The sequence below is a fragment of the Puntigrus tetrazona genome, chromosome 15 (genome assembly GCF_018831695.1).
Source record: "Puntigrus tetrazona isolate hp1 chromosome 15, ASM1883169v1, whole genome shotgun sequence".
Lineage (NCBI taxonomy): Eukaryota > Metazoa > Chordata > Actinopteri > Cypriniformes > Cyprinidae > Puntigrus > Puntigrus tetrazona.
In genome coordinates, this window is record NC_056713.1 from 15,150,212 (window position 1) to 15,170,400 (window position 20,189).

The 20,189-nt window shown below is 39.3% G+C and overlaps 1 long non-coding RNA gene across 1 annotated transcript; it reads right to left on the reverse strand.

Moving 5' to 3' along the window:
- Positions 1 to 877: 877 nt before the first annotated feature.
- LOC122358947 lies at positions 878 to 15,062 on the reverse strand. The gene is made up of 3 exons (XR_006252661.1): positions 14,936 to 15,062; positions 3,877 to 4,370; positions 878 to 2,380 (listed from the first exon to the last, which is right to left on the reverse strand). It is a non-coding gene; the product is annotated as an uncharacterized LOC122358947 (long non-coding RNA).
- Positions 15,063 to 20,189: the final 5,127 nt, after the last annotated feature.

Consider the following 20,189-nt stretch of genomic DNA (forward strand, 5'->3'; position numbering starts at 1 on the left):
GTCGGCACCCTGTTGACAGAGGCCTCATTTACCCAGAAGAGGATTCCTGAGTTTGGGGTTATTTGAGTCTAAGATGTAAATCTTGAAGCGATGAAGGTGATAGACTAGACAGAATTAGGCTTTGTTGTTATAAGGGTAAGATGTAGGAACACCATTCACCTTTATCAGTGGTTACGGCATGCTATTTAATACGCCGGGCCAAATTACACACTTGTTGACAATTCTCACTTTCTCAGATCACAATTATGGCAGCTCTAATATGAAAATTCGATAACATATTCTCTACTATTTAAGAGTTTCCCTTAACAAACTCTTTTAAATTTACTATTAAAGTTTAGGTATGGGCTAACAAATGTGCGTGCTAATAAGCACATTTTTAATAGCAACAATTGTGGTACAGAATAGGGAATATTTATTCACTATTAACTATGCTCAATCATAGTTCCTCAACTATTTCCTCAAAAAAGATCCTAATTTGCTGCTTATTAATAGATAGTAAGGTAGTTGTTAAGTACTGAATTAATGATGTAGAATATGGTCATGTAGAATAAGGCATCAATAAAAGCTTAAATTACTACTATTAAAGGGCTAATATTCTAGTGATATGCTTTAATAAGCAACTAATTAAGAGACCCTAAAATAAAGTGTCACCATAAAGGGTTATCAATATTACTTGTTATGCTGATTTCCAGTCAATGGCCGATATTAAAATTCCTTAACACGTTTAAGTAAAAAAGCAAACTACATTAATTAATATGGCCTAGAAATGTAAAATGCTATTAAAGCATTTATTATTCTTAGTTAAATTCAATATTTATTAATTCATTATTAAAATCAAAAGTTTTGTATATTAATATTACTTAACAGACCTGAGCTGACAAGAACTAAAAATGAAGTGCATGAGTTAATGAGTTACAAATAACATGAGTTAATACTGTAACAAACATTGCTCATTGTTTGTTAATGTTAGGTATTATATTAATAAACAAAAAAAAATAATTATGTATATATTTAAATGCTACAAATTAAAAGATGCACAATTCTAATTTACAGAACAATGATCATTTTTAACAGTATCAATATATTATTAGATGAAGATTTACATTTTTGTTCATGGTAAGATAGTTATTTGATTCATAAAACAGCAACTACATTTCCAAAATATTCAGAGCACAACAAGTCTCCTTCCATGTGCAAAGCCAACCATGCAGCTCGAGTTTTCATCTAAACATTTCTAAAAAGTTAATATTATCTTGAATATGAGCACAATCAGACAACCAAAAGCTTGTTTGGAAAATGAAATGCTAAGATTGAGCATAAGGGTGATGGTGGTTTTCTCACCCGCAGCAACACTTACTCCAGCCATGCTGCTAGTCTCCAAAATCATGACCATAAAAACAAACGTCCTGATGAGACAGAATGATCGAAACACATCAAGCGCATCATAGTTCTTCATATTCCCGGACTTTCCTTTATTGCCAAGTTAACAGCAACCTGCCAGCAGCGAGTCCCTCCTGCTCAAACGCAGCAGCAGATGCCAGTCTCAGCTGCTCAGTAGCTGGTCAGGGAACTGTGGTGTGGTGGAATACCTGCCTTTGAAAGCAAAACAAAGCCAACATCTGTTTATTGCCACAGCTATGGTAGAAACCGAGTTTAAAAAAACAATGCAAAGCAGTTGTGTCGTGACGCTCCCTCTTCCAGCCATCTGGATAATTGATCGTTTGATATCATAAAAAGAAGGCGAATGTCTCGTAATAGCCTGCTTCTTAAAAACTCGTTCATCGGTTTACTCCTTCCCTGGCTTGCTTTTTATTTGCATGCATTCCTGGGACCTGTCATGATGATTATGAAAGACACATTACGAGAGGGATTATGCATCATTTGCGGTGGGAGATGATCAATGGCTTGCTTTAATCTGCCATCATGGCTTCATTCAACAGAGAAGCGCTACCTCAGAAGAGCTAGCAGGTGACTATACCGCGGCTATACCCTTGGTATGTCCGTGACAAACATGCTCGTGCGCTTGTCAATCAGAAGATGTAGAGTCACGCAAGCGGGTCATCTGCGGTGTGCGCGCTCTGAATCATTTGCTGTCACCTCAGCGACATTTCCAGTCATACAACGGCCGTCATTGTCTACAGGAAAGGTCTGATTGCTCCACGCTATCTCACTGATAGCTTTCTCACCCTCTCCCCCTGCATTATGTAGATAACCTGTGACGATATATATTGCGTAGGGGTCACCCAGAGGTTGCAATCACATACTGTGACAGAGATAACCAATCCCGGCACGTCAGCAGCAGTGGGGGTGGAGAAGGCCCTCCTGTAGGGTGTCCTCAGCGTGCCTGTTAGACAACCGCGTCAAGCGAGGGGGGTTAGAGCTGTGTGAGAGAGGGGACAGGGAGGAGGCCTTTGATCACTGGCAAAGGAAATTAAGGAGGAAGGAGAAATACATACCAACAACAAATACTCAGATAATGATAAGCACAAATTATATATATATATAGTGTTCGTTTTATATTATGTGTTCTTTTATATATATTATTTATAAATACACACACATGCATGTACATTTATAAAAAAGTTTATGTTTATATATTACTTTTTAGATAATAGCAATAATATGAATATAAATATAAAGTACATGAAAATATTTTTAAATATATACTGTATGTGTGTGTTTATATATGCATATATACACAGTACACACACATATATACATTAATTGCCACTAATTATTTGACAGCACTAATATATTTGCACACACACTAATACACACACACACACACACACACACACATATATATATATATATATATATATATATATATATATATATATATATATATATATATATATATACACACACACACACACAGCATGTGGAATACAATATGTGCAATAAAATATCTTCTTGTACCTGTTCGATGGAAATAAATAGACTTTATTATTATTGCCATTTAGACTCAGATATGTTCATTTACTCTCTGACAGAGTGATGAGGAATACTGCTCGCTTGACATGAACACACGACAGCAATTAGCCACTATAATTGTAAAGATTAGATTGAATCGCCGGTACAGGAAGACCTTTCGCCTGTGTACTTCCTCCCCCTGGTGCTTCTCCCACCATGTGACGACCTCCACATTGAGTTCAGTCCTAATGAAAATCTCTGATGTCTGACCTTTCGCCTGTGTACTTCCTCCCCCTGGTGCTTCTCCCACCATGTGACGACCTCCACATTGAGTTCAGTCCTAATGAAAATCTCTGATGTCTGATAGATGGAGCTCATAGCTATCATATCTACATGCAATCACCGTAAAGAAGCTCAAGGACAACAGAAGAGACATTGTTTTCATCATAAAAGAGTCAATTAAAGTAGTTTAAATGCAACAACATTCAATTATATGTAACTAAATACTAGGTTATGAGTATTTTCTACAGTGTTATGGAAGCTTGATTAATATCCCCATAGCTGACCTCTTACATATGCAACAAATCACAGATGAGCGGATAGAACGAACAGTTCTTTTGAAACAATCCCAAGAGACACCTGGACACCGGGTACACGAGGTAGCGAGAGCCACGGGAAGCAATATCTGATCCAGCGGTTTCAATAAACACCCCAGATTCACAGGGAGCATCAGGAGAGCCAATTACTTGCAGGAGCACTAAATGACTGCGTGTGTGGCTGGAACATGGTGAGAGGAAGTAGGATGTGTGAGATTAAGGAAAGACTGAGAGAACTGTGTCAGCGACTTCCTCGCGCTCTGATTTCTGCCCAGGGTTTGGAGAGAGAAACAGGAGCAGCGTGGCAGATAACAGTAGGTGGTGTTTAATAAGGCACTGACAGTAACTGTATACTGAAGAAATGTACCTGTTAATCTGCCTGAGAGTCTGAGGGGAATTGCTGGAAGAAGTCGGTTTTCTGGCTGAATGACAGACCGGTCCAGATTCCACTCCAATCTCCTGGCTTAGCTTTACAATTCAGGCTCGAACCCAAGACTTCCAAGCCGGCCGCTAGCATTCAAATGAGCCTGTTCTCCTGTGAATGGAGGATGTCTTAATCATCAGAGGCGAGACTGGACAGAAGGGCAGGAGATTTCTGGATGCCGTGTACTTTGCTGCCCCTTGTGGTTGAAGATGGCACGCCAGTCTTGTTGACAACCTGTTCAGGGCTGCTGTCAAGGTTTTTCCAGGAGAACATTTAGACTTTCTCTCTGAGTTTCATCCAGAGCAGGGGCCTCTTATTACTTTCCCGATAATTACATTCATTTGCAAAACAGCGAGACAATGGCATGGAAAGGACACAGTGCTGCTGGCGAGGAGGAGGGGGTGAAAATTGACAACGGTAAAGGGCACGCTCAAGTGCTGTAGGGGAGGAAGTGAAGAGAGAGGGGAAAGTTTAGGAAAAAAAAGAGTTTTTGAATTTCAAAGTTTGATAAGCTCCAATATTTTTTTAACTCGGACCAACTTTCTTGTCCAAAAAGGGAGCTCAAAAAAAAGGTGCTATTGTAGAAATGTGGAAAACCGGCACTACGGAGATAAAACTAAAGGCATTTAGCTGGTCATGCAATCTCATCATGATGACCTGTTTCATTAAATATATTTAAAATTAATAAAATTAAAAATAGGTACTTAAAAATATATACATTAAATGATAAATTATTCATAATATTTTATGTAATTTATGTACTTTTGTTGTGTAATTGCCTAATGTTGTATTTATATTTAATAAGTCTTTCTTTAATGGTGGATTATAAATAAAACTAAATTTAAATACTCAAATTCTGTGTGTAATTTGCCCATTGTTCACCAAAAACATGTCAAAAGCATTTCACCCATACGTCACCATATCTTATAAACGGTTTTTATAATAAGGTTTTTTCAAATCTCTCATGGGAATAATTTATTACAATTGATGAAATCTTTGTTGATTTCTGACGTCATGACAGTAGATATTACAGTAAATGTTAATGTCTTAAAATATTACATTTATATATTTTTTTTATATATATATATATATATATATATATATATATATATATATATATATATATATAATGATAAACGTTTTAAACATTGATAAACATTGATAAATAACAATTTCAAATAGAAAAGAATTACACTCAAAATTAAAAATTTCATTCCATATGGTATGGCTGAAAGAGATTTAAGAGGACAGTGACTCCTCAACCACTCTTAAAAAAAAACTCAATGTGAAATATTTGGGTACATACCAACTGCAAAATAAGGGGTCTACTAAGCACCCCTTTGACATATGATGAACTCTTCGAAACACTGGTTCACCCATTTAAATACATTCGACCTGAGCTGAAGCTATAATGAGGAGGAAATGTGAAGGCCTAATCCAGAATTGGAGAGGAGAGAGCGTGGGGTGGATTTACAGTGCTGGAGAGCACACAGAGCGCCTTGTAATTAGGGAGAGAATTTGTCATGCTCTTCGGCAAGGCACGCGGATGAGAGCTGCTGAATAGCAATCTCCCCAATGTTTACCCAGAGAGGGGCGGCCGGTGCTGCTGCACGGCGCTGTAGCCACACCGAGATTAATATTTGATGCAGAGCGAGGGAATGTGTGCTTGGCTCCTGTTTATTTAGGATATTGTGAAAATATGGGGAAATTTGCAATTTTATTGGCTTTTGCGCACATCACTGTGGGTGGGGGGAAGGGGGTGCTACAGAGTGGGGCGGTGACCTCTGACCTCTGTACAGATCCTCAGTGGGGCATGAGACATGAGACAAGGTGCACTGATATTCACCTAAGCTCAGCTACAATCTCACTGCATATCCCAAAGTGCTCTAACAGCAGGACATACAAAGAATGTAAGCAGCAGAGTATCTCTGACACGGACTAAAAGGCTTACTTTCACACTATATGTGTGCAGGCAGTAAATGGCTGCTAATGTAAGTACATGGCAATTAAATCATATTTAACTATTACGCAGAGATTGTGTACATTTTATACCTGTGATTTTAACATGTTCATTAAAAAATGGATTAATGACATAAATGATAACAAATAATGTAATGCAACCTTTCATATTTTTGGAGTTTTATTAATATTTGCTGTTTTATTTATTTAATTATGCAAATATCTATTAAATATGTAGAATATATAGTTAAATATTATGAATATAATATAAAATAACAAAAGAACACTTTATAATAAGGTGTAATTTGTTAACATAATAGTTAATGTATATATAAAAATAGTTAAACTATATATTTATTATAATATCATCTTTGTTAATGTTTGTTGTCAGTCATTTATGGTTTGTTAGTTTACAGTGGAATAACTAATGTTAACAAACTAACTTGTGATTTTAATAGTGCAGTTCTAAATGTTAAAATTAACAACTGAGATTAATAAATGTTGCTTATTCTTAGTCAAGGTTGACTAATGTAGGTAAGTAATGTTAACTAATGAACCTTATTGTAAAGCGTTACACTCTCATTAAAAATAAAGGTACAAAAGCTGTCACTGAGGCGGTACCTTTTCTGAATGGTACACTTCTGCACCTATTAGGTTCAAATATATACACTTTAAGAACTAATATGTACCTTTAAGGTACCAAAATGGACCCTTTAGTTCTGCCCCAGTGACAGCTTCTGTACCTTTTTTTTGAAAGTGTATGAAATAATATAATACATTATATAACATATAACATGTTTGTTAATATAACAAATATCTTGCAAGTCTTTAAAATTTAGTTAAACTAAACCAGCCTAAAAACGCACTACTTTACTGTGTGAAACAGCACTCTGGAACACATGTGAAAGCATTTCTACATTTTAGTCAGTCATCAGCCAGCACGGCTCATTATTCTGTTTATACGGTCATTACACAAGCCCTGTTTGGCACCAAAAGGAAGGAATTATCCAAAAAGCCTGTGTGTGGTTTTGCTAAGTAGCCCAAAATCTGACACTGGTAATTCTGGTGACATCATGGTTTGAAAGATAATGCAAATCAGATAGCGAAGGTCATCGGGAGAAATATGAAGATGGGACCTATTTCTAGTATGGAGTCAGTCAGCTCTAATCTTATTTATCAGCAGGGTTACAGAAAAGTCAACTGCTGCAGATTTATGTTGCACACTCAGAGTGAAACCCAAGAACCATACGACATCCCTTATTTCAGTCAAGCATTTTGAAAAAGCATTTTGAAAAGATTCAAAAAAAGGATTCATCCAAGATTCCTGCCCTGACTTCGGTGTTGAATGCTGGCTAGCATCACTAACACTCATCTCCCCAGGCTGAATGTGATTAATACTTGCTTATACACAACTAGATCCTGGATTAATCTACACATCTACCAGCAGAGGCATCTCATAGAGAGAGAGAGAGAGAGAGAGAGAGAGAGAGAGAGAAAGAGAGAGAGAGAAATCGGCTGCTGAACCGTAGGTGTGTGCGGGTCAATGGCATTTTCAACCACCTTCGCTACAGTAAGAACATCACTCGCTTCAAATAAATAGACGCTGCAGACGGGGAGACAGGGGGAACGAAATGCTAAAAACCCAAACTTCAATCCAAATCACACTGAGATAGAAAAACACGAAGGAAGCAAATACGTCTCGCCCAGCTGTTATTAGTATTCCAGATACACAGGGGAGGACCGACAGCAGTCATGTGTTTTTTCTTTTCTTTTTCTTTTTTTTTTTGCAAATATGCATATAATTTATTGTGAGGAACACAATTTACATGGGTAGTCAATGCCTGTTTTATAGCCTCACAAATAGATGTATGAACTGAAGCATATAATGGCTGAAACCAGCAGGTGCAAATACATTCTAAATCTTCCAAATGTGCAGCAGGAAAAATGTAACCAAGGTATATAAAACAGATTAATTCTTGCATGTTATGTATTGGTTTTTGATTTACAAATCTAATCCGAGGGAAATTCGCAGGCAAACATGGTGGGGTTCGTAAAATGTCACGGAGCCTGAGGGGTGGTGGGTGGACGGTGCAGACGTCTCTAGTGTGGCAATCGTGTGTAGATTTGAGATGGTAATTTAGAGGCGATATTAGAGAGCGGGGGAACAAGGATAGTTAAACGGGCAATGAAAACCTCTGAAATGACGCCTTTTATCCTGGAGCGTAATGATGGAACCGGTCTTCGTCGAGTGTTTTTTGAAACTACGTTCCCTCGTCATGCACTCAAGGCGAATGCGCGCTGCGTCTTCGAGAGGGGGATGACGGTTGCCTGTCTTTCAGCACTTTATCTTCAAACCACAATAGAGGCGGCACAAAGGGTTATAGCCGCCCGACAATGACCTCGGCCCAATTCCCTCCTGATAAATTTCAGATAAAACAGCCCTAAACCTCAACCGTTAACTACAGCAGCAATTGGAAAGACGACTATTCCCAAGTGTGCCGAGATTTCCAAAGAGACTCGATTAATCCCACTGCGATGCTGACGTGTGTGGCACCCAGAGTTTTGATCTGGGATATTGTTAACGCATTAGCCGTTAAAGGTTTACAACGCACATATAAAAACACGGCAAAATGAGATTGTGACATAAATCAGTTCATTCACCATTCAGACCGATGAAGAGGGAAGGAAGCTGTCTACAGAAGAAGCAGCAATGCGTTAATGGACAGCTTAATGGTCAATAACTGGCGATGGGGTATAACCTCCGTAAGAGCTAGTATGCTAATTGTACATTTGGGAATGGCTTTTAAAATGAATCACCGTCAACAAAAAAGGAGGTCGAGCGGTGCTGGTGTGAGGAGAATTGAGGTCACTGCATGCGTACATGTCCCATAAAGCAAAGCTTCTCACAAAGGCTCAAAGGTGTCAATATGGGTCACGGCCAGAATGCTAAGTTCCCCAGGGAAGCGCTATAAAAAACAGGAGAAATATGTCCATGCGAGTTGAGTCAAGCTGGACGTCCGCGTGTCCACGATACTTAAGTAGCCAGCGCTATGTCTCTGTCAAACACCAGATTGTGATTAGCATTAGGAAGACCACACAAGCATGCCGGGGTATAACATTTCCAGCACATGGAAGATGGGGCTGTTTGCTGACGTAGCCAAAGTACATCTGGGGTGTGGGATCGTGGGCCGAGGTCAGCCAAACCAGTCTTGCTTTCTCTCCACTACCTCACTTTTTGCTGCCTCTCACTGCCTGACTGAGCAAACGCTCTTTGGGCAGACACACAGGCGATCAATATCCTGGCTCACACACGCGCACACACATACGGCATTAGCAGAGCGAATCAGTGCCGCTCCTAACCTTAAAACAATCACACGCCACCGGTCTTATTAATCTTTAACAAGGCAATCTCTGCCAGCGCCACAACGGCTGACGCAAAACAAGCAGAGAGAAAAAAATACATCAAAGTACGTGCGTTAAATAATACATTCGGTTGTGATATGAAAGTGAAAATAGAACCAAAGTTATTCGTTTGCTAAGTGGCTTGTGTGGTTTCCCTCGAGTGGGTCTGAGGAATCCATTTGCTGGCAGTTTCATATCGTCCTACTTATTCCAGCTCTTTTTGGTGCTTTCCAGCTTTTTAATTAAATTGCCTTTAAATGAAAAGTCTTCCAATCTTATCCCAAATAGACATCAGCGTTTTCCTAAAACATCGTCAAACAGGGTACAATCTGACTCTTCTGAGTCTCGAGTTCAATTGGAGGCTTCTGTATACACTTTATGATGGCGTCTTCTCTGTTTGATACCCTGAGCATCAACCCAAGGAAACTTTCTTCAAAGTAGATTGGTATTTAAAATAAAAATAAAATGAAATTGGTTGGATGGACAGATGGATGGACGGACCAATTCTATTCTTGAATGTGTTTAAATTTATTATCCTTCCCATTCATGAAGTATACAAGGCCTAAGTGCTGAAGAAGTAAACTTGAACCGAAGAGACTACAATAGGAACAAAACAGATGATTTGTGCCCCTGACTATGGCAGGGAGTGTGAGAGCAAATAGATAAATCACAGGTGAATTCTCTGTCTGGTCTTTAGTAGGTCACTGTTTTTGTCCTCAATCCATTAGGGAATAATAGGAGGTGCATTATTAGAAGGTGGGGGGGTAAGAGGACCAGAGAGAAGCCCTGCGGGAGGGAAAACCACGTAATCTGGCACGGACGACCATCTACAAAATGAAAACAAATGGGGTGTCATCCCCAGGAGGAAATATATCCCTTTTCTATTTTTAGTAATCTGTTCTTTCAGACACACACAAACATGCACACACACATGCATACAGTACATATACAAAAGATCAGAAAGGCGCTTTCTGCTACAAACATATGCTTTTGTGTCACTCTCAGGTAATTGTGCCATTAGAGTTAGAAAATTCAGATAAAGAGCAACATTACTTCAACTCAGTCACAGTAAGATAAAAGTAATATGAACAGATAAATGTGTATATACTATTCCAGTGTCTGTGCTGAAAAGACGAAGATGAAGGTTTTATACATTGTGATATTACATGAATGATGATTTCAGTAATACTTCACAGAAACGCAAAAAATATGCATATGCTGTGTTGACCAATCAGCATTCAGAACCCCATTAAAAAAAGCAAAAAATTTGATGGACGGATAGACAGACAGATAGATAGATGATATGGATAGACAGACAGACAGGCAACAGGTAGTAACAGTAGTATTTGTCCACTAGATTCAGTGTAAAACGTCTCATGAACCGGGGTGAAGGGCTCACATCCTTTTTTATTTATTTGCATACTAGAGCAAAAAAGCTCATCATGCAGGCCTCTAATTAATGAATAGCTTAAATGTCATGATATTGGGGGTTGAAGGGAGCTTGACAGGGAAGCAGAGCTAAAGCACAGCATCTCTGAAATAGACTGTCTTTCTCTCTGTAGAGCCCAGACACCCCAGGGTTCAAACTTAATTCACTATGTAAGGTACTCAATCCTCGCTCTTAACAACCTCTCTGCCAGCCTGGCCCATCTGGAGGCCACGGTGGGAGGCTCCACCCAGACGGACGACCTCCCCCCTTATCCTGCCCCTACTCCTCAGCAGCCCAAATATTAAATTAAAAATTAGGGCCTTTTGTCGCCTTGTTAGGGGTCTGCTGAAGGATGGTAATTGAGCCTTTACCTGCTGGGTGGATCCGGGCACATGCTGAACAGAAGGGGCAGACCTTTTGGAGACCAACCCTCACACTTTCACACAGGGAAACCGGTTAAAGGGGGGGCGTTTAAACTTTTCAAGTAGTGAAAAAGTGGCAACAAAAGCACTGACATTAAAAAAAATCCTAAATAAATAAAAATAACTAAATGTATAAAATATATTGCAAAAAAAAAACAATTAAAATAACATTTTATTTTCAACAAGACCTGTCAGTATAAAAAAATCACAAATAATCAGGTTGAAATAAAATATTCAACCAGCCTTTAGAAAGTGAACTGTAATGAGTTTTTTTAGTTGTTGTTTTTGTCTGTTTATGTTTTGTCTTTTCTACAAATAACTTCCAATTTTCCAAAAACACAAAAGAAAAGGAAAGAAAAATCACCACAAGCCTAACCATATTACAGCGATATCACGTGTTTGAAGGGATATATGTTAGCTAATGACCCATTATAGATATGCTGTTATGACAAAAATGTCTAATTGTTAACACCTCTGATAGAAAACAAGATCTAACAAGAAGATCTCAACGCATGACACATATCTGGAGAACATTACATTGTGCAGCAGATCCATGTTTGGATATGTAAATAAACACCATGGAGTGAATAAATTATAATTCCTAATGCTTGTGTGAACATGGGGAACTGGCCCTTTAAAGCGGTCGCCCGTATTCAAAGCAGGACGATTTTACTCGGCTCCCAGATAAGAGGTTTGAAAAACAGGAGCCCAATTCCCATTATCTGCTTCCCTTATTGTCTGCATTAACCTTCCCCATGGTAACTTGTTCTTCGTAATGCTACACTTGTCTAGCCGCAACACATCAGCACGGCAAGCCAATTGTGTCATGCAAATGAATCCGGGCCCTATTGTACAGCCTGCGAGAGAGCAACGGTTTATCAGGAACATGTCTGCCTGAGCAGCGCAGGATTGTCTCCTCTTACTGGCAGGCTGGGGGGGCTTCTGCTTTATTTACAGCTCAATGGTCATCCTCAGAGCTCCAGACAAACACACATACATACGTGAAGCACACACACACGCACAGGCTCCAAGATAATGCATACTTCTGCTGTTCAATTTGGTCATTTTCTCTCTTAATTGTTACTGTGCTGTGGCTTCTGTGGGAAGGTGGGGGGACATATTCACGGTTTTGTTTTGCTCCTTTCATGGTTCTTTTTTTTAAACTCTGGTGTAACTGTTGAAAGGCTTTTCAAAAAAAGACAGCTCCATGCATTTCAGAAATGGCTCTAATCCGCCAGCACTGTCGACAGAGATTGTGTGTATGTGTGTGTGTTGTACAGAAGAGCTCCACCAGACTTAACCTTCTCCCCTCCGCTGCCAGTCCTCGAAGGCAGGCATGTGCTTGAAGGGGGGGGGGTGCTTTGGGGGCTCAAGACCCTGCCCTTACCATCAAATTAACCAAAAGTGTCCCTCTCTCAACAGTTATTAACAATAATGTTGTAAACAAATATTAATGAGAAATTTGTATTTGAATGACAAAAAACAGTGAATGGCTCAGAAAATACTTGTTTATTTTTACTCTCTGTCAGGCTCTATAGATTACTGTATATAGTATGCATATATTGAATGCGTCTTGAACAAGCTCAGATTTTATTAGGCAATGTGAAGTGGTCTTATTTATAGATCAGTTGAAAACTACGCAGCCACGTTCTCTTTTCAATTACATGAAATGGCTAAAATGGAAGACGTCACATTAACTGCATTAAGTGTTTAATTTACACCTGCTTACATAATGATATTCTGTTTAGTGTTTGAAGAAACTATAGATTAGCTGGTTAAAAGGAGCCCAAGTTCCACCAAAAGGTCTATTATGTGAAGTGTAAGCAGCACGGACTTACTATTTAATTACTATTACTATTTAGTTTAGTTATTTACTAAAACAAATACAAGTAAAACCTGCAATAAATAAATAAAAACATACATAAAATATATGAAAAACAACAAAAACACTAAAATGACCAAAACACACAAAATCTTTTCTACAAATTTTACATGCAACAAAAACTACAATCAAAAAGAAAACACAATTTATTTTTTTGTCTAAAACCCCAGTATATAAAAGAGATTGCATAAACTTATTTTTTTTTCTGTAATAATAGTTTTGTCAAATGACAAAGCCGTTTTTTCAGCAAATTTGTATGTGGTATTTATTTTACCATTGCATGCTAAATAAATACGGCACCCATGTAGAATAGAATGGAATGGATACATTTTTCTTTGGTCACTTCATGGTGGTCACTATAATACGAAACCACTACCAGTACTAGAATTGCTTCCTCCAATTAGAATAAAAAAAAAAAAAAAAAAAAAGAAAAAGTGCTGAAGGAGATCTATGTGATGCTATGACAAATGATGCTCTTGTGTCCTTTATACCTCTCCCAGTCTTCCTGAGGGATATGCAGATATTAGAAAGCCAACACAAGCGAACAAGAACATGCATAATAAGGCTCATAAACTTCTATTCTCATGCCGGATGAAGTCTATCTGTAGAATACGGCCTTAGTGGCGTCTCCTTGGAATGCCACGAAAACATAAGCCATTGTTTGCACATGTTTGCATCTCGGTGTGCGTCCACTTCTCATATTCCATGCGTCTCATCCTATATGCTCGGTCCCTCCTGCTCACCCCACTATAACAACCACCCCTCTCCCTCATTCATTTCGGTTCTCCTCCCACTTTTATTCGTCGTCTTTTTTTTTAATTTATGCTCAGCATACTAAGCACTCAATACTGGCAGTGTCTGCAGTGGCTGAGATAGCTGTTAATGAGAAGAGGTCCCCCTTTATCTTCTTTATTCTGCCACTATTATCTGCGTGCAGTCTATAAGCGCGCAGTTACCTTACTGGCCGATAACACCCAAGAGGCAAACGCCGCTGATGAGCTTTCTATACAGCAGAGCCCGCACAATACCTCTATCGGAGGAGCAGACCTCAGGAAAAAAGGGAAGGGGAGAGGGTAGAGCAAAGAGAGAGACAGAAAAAACCCTGAACCCCATGTGACAGACAAGCAGGGCCGGCTCGAGCTGAATATCCAGTGAATTTACAACCCGGGCCCCCTTGAAACACGGCTTCTCGCACGCCTGATTCTCTCCCAGCTGCTGCAGTTTCTTATCTCGCCTCTTCCTCTTCTGCCTCGGAGATAACAGTAATTCTTCTCTATGCTGTATTTTCAACCCTCCGGACCCCCAATCCCCCAGTACACCCCCCAGTACCCAAAGCGGCTACAATCAACTTACACCAATCTCGCTCCTCAACCGAACCCCGTCAAACGCGCACGCACACGCAGGCACTCACACACCAGCAGAGAAACCTCAGCGCGGGATGCAGCAAACGTCTTTCTGCTCAGTCTAGATAAAGGGTTAAAGACTACCGTCGGCCTGCCGCTTTGTGAGATGAGGGGAACGCAAAAAAGAAAGACGGGACGGAAGAAAGGGGGACGAAGAAATCAAGTATTCAAGTAGAGATTTTTTTATCAGTTGTACGCCGTATAAAACAGTCATTTTTGCCTCTTTCACTTACTTTTTTCATGAATGTGGCTGCAGCCTGGAGTGTTGAAGCTAGATAAAAGAATTAGCGGTTGCACAGAGGGGCCGGGGCGCTAAGTACAGCCACGAATTAGAATGTCTATCTCTGTCGCTCTTGGCTCATCCTCTCTAGCCAGTCTGGCTCCGAGCTCGTAAACAATTTAATCTTTTCACTACAGTTTGGGGGGAAAAAGGAGAACGCGGAGAAGAAGGGAAAAAAAACGAGACGTGGACATTACTTCTCAGCTCTCTGTTTCTCTCTCTTACCTCTTCCTCTCAGTGGCTTCTGCTTTAAACAAGAAAACTGACGCAAACATTTGTAAGGCGCTTGAAGATTGAATCTTATTTCTTTTTTCGACGTCGTCTTCTTCTTCTTCTTCTCTCCGGCTCTCCCTCCCTCTCTCGTTCTCACCCAGTGTCCTGAAATTTAAGATGTAGTGCTGCTTCAGCTCTGGGGCCCATTTTAGAGATGTAATGTAATTCATAGCCTATCATATACCAGGAGCCACTCACAGACAGGCTGTTCTGCTGCTCCCTCAGTGCAAGTTTCTCTGCAATGAGAGCACAGACTCCTATATATCTTCAACCGTAATAACCATCTATGAAACACCAAACTTCTGTAGTCCATTCAGGTCACCTGGTGGTGTCATTTTCTCACTTTAAAGCTATAATGTACGAGGCGGGTTTTGTGGTAGCAATGCACCCCAGTGTTGACATGTGACCCAACAGGTGAGCTACCTTCCTCATAAGCACATATGAGGCATCACAAAAAAAAAAAAAAACATACTGACCAATTACAAATGGATTTTTGACATATCCATAGTCAAACCTTAAAAATGGTTATTTAAAATGGTTTCCTACTGATATAATTGCTGGTAATTTCTATTATTGTGGTTCATTTTCACAATCTCTTAAAATAACTGACTTTCTCTGAGAATGATGAGAACGTAAGGCAGATACATACATTCAGTTGCTTTTGTGGAATTTAAATATCAAAGAAGCTCAACAAGTATGAAATATGCGTGTGAAAATATCTTAATGCAAATCTCTCCAAAAAGAAATCACTGCTCTATATCTTTGTCTTATAACCTAGCAACATAATTTTAATGAAATCATGGAAATCTGTGTCCTATTCTATCATCCATCAATATATTTGCATCTTTTATGAAAACAGATTACGAAGAGTTAACTTATTAATGCTTAGCAATTAACTGCACAAAGAAAAAATACAAATAAATTAAGTGTAGAAAGGTTTAAACCAATAGTTAAATTAAAGGGTCACTCACAAGTGGAAGAAGATTAAACTGATCCAAAGCCCATAAAGCATGTTCCAGGATTCATTTAAAATCTCTAAAAGATTTGTTACCTTGTGTCATTTCCATAATTCCATGATAAAGTCAATATCATTAGGCATTATAAAAAAACAGTATCTAAAGATTCATCAACACAACAGACTACAGGACAAAAGACCAGGTAAGACCACTGAAAGCATCTTAAGGGGGTGAGTCAGGGGAGGTCATATTCTCCCAGCAGGCTCTGGACTGGATATGGTCATGGAGGCATGAGTGCAGGATAAAGTGGCAGACTGAGGGGAAGAACAGCACTGAAGCTGGCAGAGCTTGCACGGTACTGTCCAACTGATACCATCTCACTTCGTTCCACAATCACACCGCCTCTTGCCCCTAGGCAAATCAGTCATGTTCTCTTCCCTGTCTGTTTTCCTGCTTTATTTTGCCTTCTCGTCTCTATTTGTGCACTCCTAAAGCTGTTATTGAAGAGAGCAGGCGTATTCAGGTCAGTGATGGAAACCGCAGAGAATGCGATTTTACCTCCCCTGCTGGCTGGACATGTAGTGGATGACAATCTGGGAGGGGCAAGAGGCTGGTGTGGGAATGAGGGGAGCAGGAACATAAAGAGCCAAAGAGTTTTATTAGAGTTAAATTGTGAAAACAAGTACATTTGTCCTCAAGTTGGAGAATGTTATTTCTAAACCGCTAATGTCACCAAAAAGGGCTGCAAAAATAATGTTTTTCAAATAGGTTTTCACATCCCTTTATCCTTCACTGGTTACACAATCCCTCACGCATGCCATGTTGCTGTGGCAGGTTGGTCTGATTTTCATAAACAGTTCTGGTATTGCCAAAGAACAATATAGAAACAAATGGCTTATATTCCCCTCAGCACATTTGGCTGATTTTAAAGAAAAATTAGAACTTTACTACATAAAAACAATTCTTCTCTCTCTCTCTCTCCTTATATATATTAACTTAAATAATTAATACCGCTGTTTTAGAATTTTATACAGAACTACAAAAATACATTTTTTCAAATAGATTTCCAGATCCCCTTATTTTTCACTGGTTACACAAACAGAAAGCCCGCCCCCAAAATCCTGCCATTGATTGAGCCAGTGTTGCCATGTCAGGCTGGGCAGATTTTCATCAAGACTTTTGATAGCACTATAAAATCAACAAAATACTTTTTTATAGCTGCCTTAGCACATCTACAAGGTTAAACTTTTATCCTTTATAAAGGCACTACATTATCTTTTAAAATATGCATTATTTGGTCTGCAAAGCTGTTTAAATCATTTATACAGTCATCAGCTTAATTGCTCCTCAAAACTAGCCCAATCACTTTTCAGGAGAGACTCTCCATTACAAAGTTGTGGTCCTGGGGTAAAATACATATTTCTTTGGCTGGGTTCCCCTGATAAAAGTCAGATTCCATATCACAGATCACATTATTGCGGTCACATCAACCCGCAGACATGAAAACATGCTTCAGAAAGAGTGTTAAAGTAGCCCATATTTTTTAGGCAGATACAATATGTAAACAATTAAATTATTAACAGTGTTAATAGCACCACAGAACAACTCTATATCACAATTTTGGGGTGAATCAACCCCATTTTTGTGCATACAATAAAAGTCAATGTTGTTTGAAACCCGCCTTCACCTTCTGGAAAGAAAGTCATCCAGGTTTGGAATTACTTGAGAATTAGTAAATGGCAACAGAATTATCTCTTTACCAATCACTGACAGATCATTTCAAGCTCTCCCACAAATGTCAGATAGATGTGGGTGTCTCAAGTCAAAAGCCTTGAGAAGAGTCAAAGTGCGTTACAAAATGAGACCAAATCAGAGGAGGCCTTCTCATGTGCCGCCCTGGTGCTTTGGAGGTGAGAGGTTAACCATGGTAGCAGACTGTCGGCTCATCACTGGGATAATGAAGCTGGTCGACCAGGCTGAGTGACTGTCGGGACAGGTGGCGTTAAACCTGCTAAGATCCCATCTCCAAGGTCAGCCCTTTCCACCCAATCTCACTGGTTGCTGATGAAAGCACGATTTAAGGAAAAGAGAGGCCGAGGGTGGCGGGTGAGGTGGGGGCACCTCGTCGCCACAGTGGATAAGACTCAATTTGAGAAGCCTGTAGAGGGAAATGACTGTTTTTGGCCCCCATCATGTTATACAGCGAGGGCAGTTTACTGTGCTGTTTGCTAGGGGGGTGCAATTTTACAGCCCTTTCTGTGGCGGGATTTACTGGATGTGCAGTTAATAGTTTATATAGTTGACTCGGAGCAGCAGGGATTAAAGATAGAGGGTTGTTGGGTGCAGTGGCACGGGGAAGACATTTATCCACAGCGAGCCCAGGCCTCTTACTGCACTGTCTGGCCCACTGACCTTGGGCTGGGCTGCTACTGGGACTCCACAGCCCAGTGGCTATCATAAAGGGCTCTGTGTCTGATTGTGTAAAAGTTTTGATGGTTATATAGAGCTCTTTTGCTCTCATATGCCGAGTCTTTGATTTCTAACCCATTTTGCTGTCCTGTCTTTAGTCCCACTCGACAATTGCAGCGCTTTCAATATCTTTAGGCTTAAAAGAATATTCTGGTTTCAAAACTAAGGTTACTCACCACCATGTGTAGCATAATGTTGATTAACACATTTTGGTTCATTTTTGGGTTAAATTAATTGCTTCGTTTAAAAAAAAGCAGGTTTTTACAATGGAAGTAAATGGGACCACATCATAGGCAATGCTGCGTTGAGTTGCAATGGCAACACATTTTTAAAGCTGCATAGAATTCTAAACAGAATGGCTCAGTTAGTGGTCTTTTCACAAAACTCATTTTTGTATATTTATATACTACTATTTTTAATGTATATGTATATAACTTTATTTGGAGTACTACTTGCGCAAAATGCACATTTCTTAAGCCTAAAATGTGTTTTAATGTCACTATTGATGAGGGATATATGATATTAATAATGCCTGTTGTAATAGGTCTACTTTAACACAATGAAGTATACTTATATATTTGTATATCTTTAGTTGAACATTAGCACCTCTTTCACACAATTAAAGTGCATTAAGTACAAAATTAGTTTCTAGTTCAGTAGACTTTACGTATACCAGTTTAGCATACCAAAAGTACAATCACAGGGTATTTTCATAAAGTATATAAATATGTAAATGTTCTTGTAATATGCTTAGCATGAAATACACATATTTAAATCAGTAAGTTTGCAATTTTCAGATTTTTTACCCGTTGTAATATTACTATTTAGATTACATTTATTTTTGTTTTAGCTTCAGCTTTTATTTATATCCAGTTAGCATATTATTTTCAGTTAACAAGAGTATTTGTAATAGTTTTAATGATAACAACCCTGTTCCACAATAAAACCATGTTAATGTGCATATTGTATACATTTCATGAATATAAAACATTTATAATTTCACTTCCCTATTCACGTCCATTGTGAGTGTTTCACTGTAACCCATATTCTAATTCGGATTTTTTTGTGGTAATCAACATTTTGCCACAAATGGTGTCACAACATTCTGAACTCCGGAATGTTCCGTTAACACAAGAACTCTTGTCTTTGATTCTGTCACCCGCTGCATGTGGTCTGCGCTAGTGCTTGTTCACTAGTGATACCTCGGTGTCACTGACCCCTGGCAATGCTGTTTAACTTCACGGCTTGGCTGAAAATTAAACCGAGCCTCCCTTCCCATCTGAGGCCGGCCTTTGTGTGCGATCAGCCCTCTCACACCCAATCGTCATACCTTCAACATCGCCCCACCAGCTGGACCAAACACAGGCCAGCTCTCCTGTCCTCACACACCTGCTCAGAGACCCTCATGACCAACCCAGAAGCCCAGAGCTTCACAGGGCCTGGCCATCATTGACAACTTACAGGGACTTCTCGGTTGGACAATGAAAATCCCACCATACTGACAAGAATGCATCAACACAATGCTTGTTCATTGCAAGTGGCTGACGTGGTAAACAGACTACAGGAGGCACATTTGTGAGGGGAGCTGATTACAGCTCGCCAGGCTTCAAGACACACTTCACACCATTGTTCTATTCTGTTTATTGAGAAGAATCTCACAATGTCAAAGGAAAAGGAATATAAACAACATCTGTGTCTCAGTAAAGAGGAAAACATAAAACATATGTTTAACCTGGAGAGTAGATGAGGTGTTTGTTTCTTGAGCTTGTGAGGGCGATGGA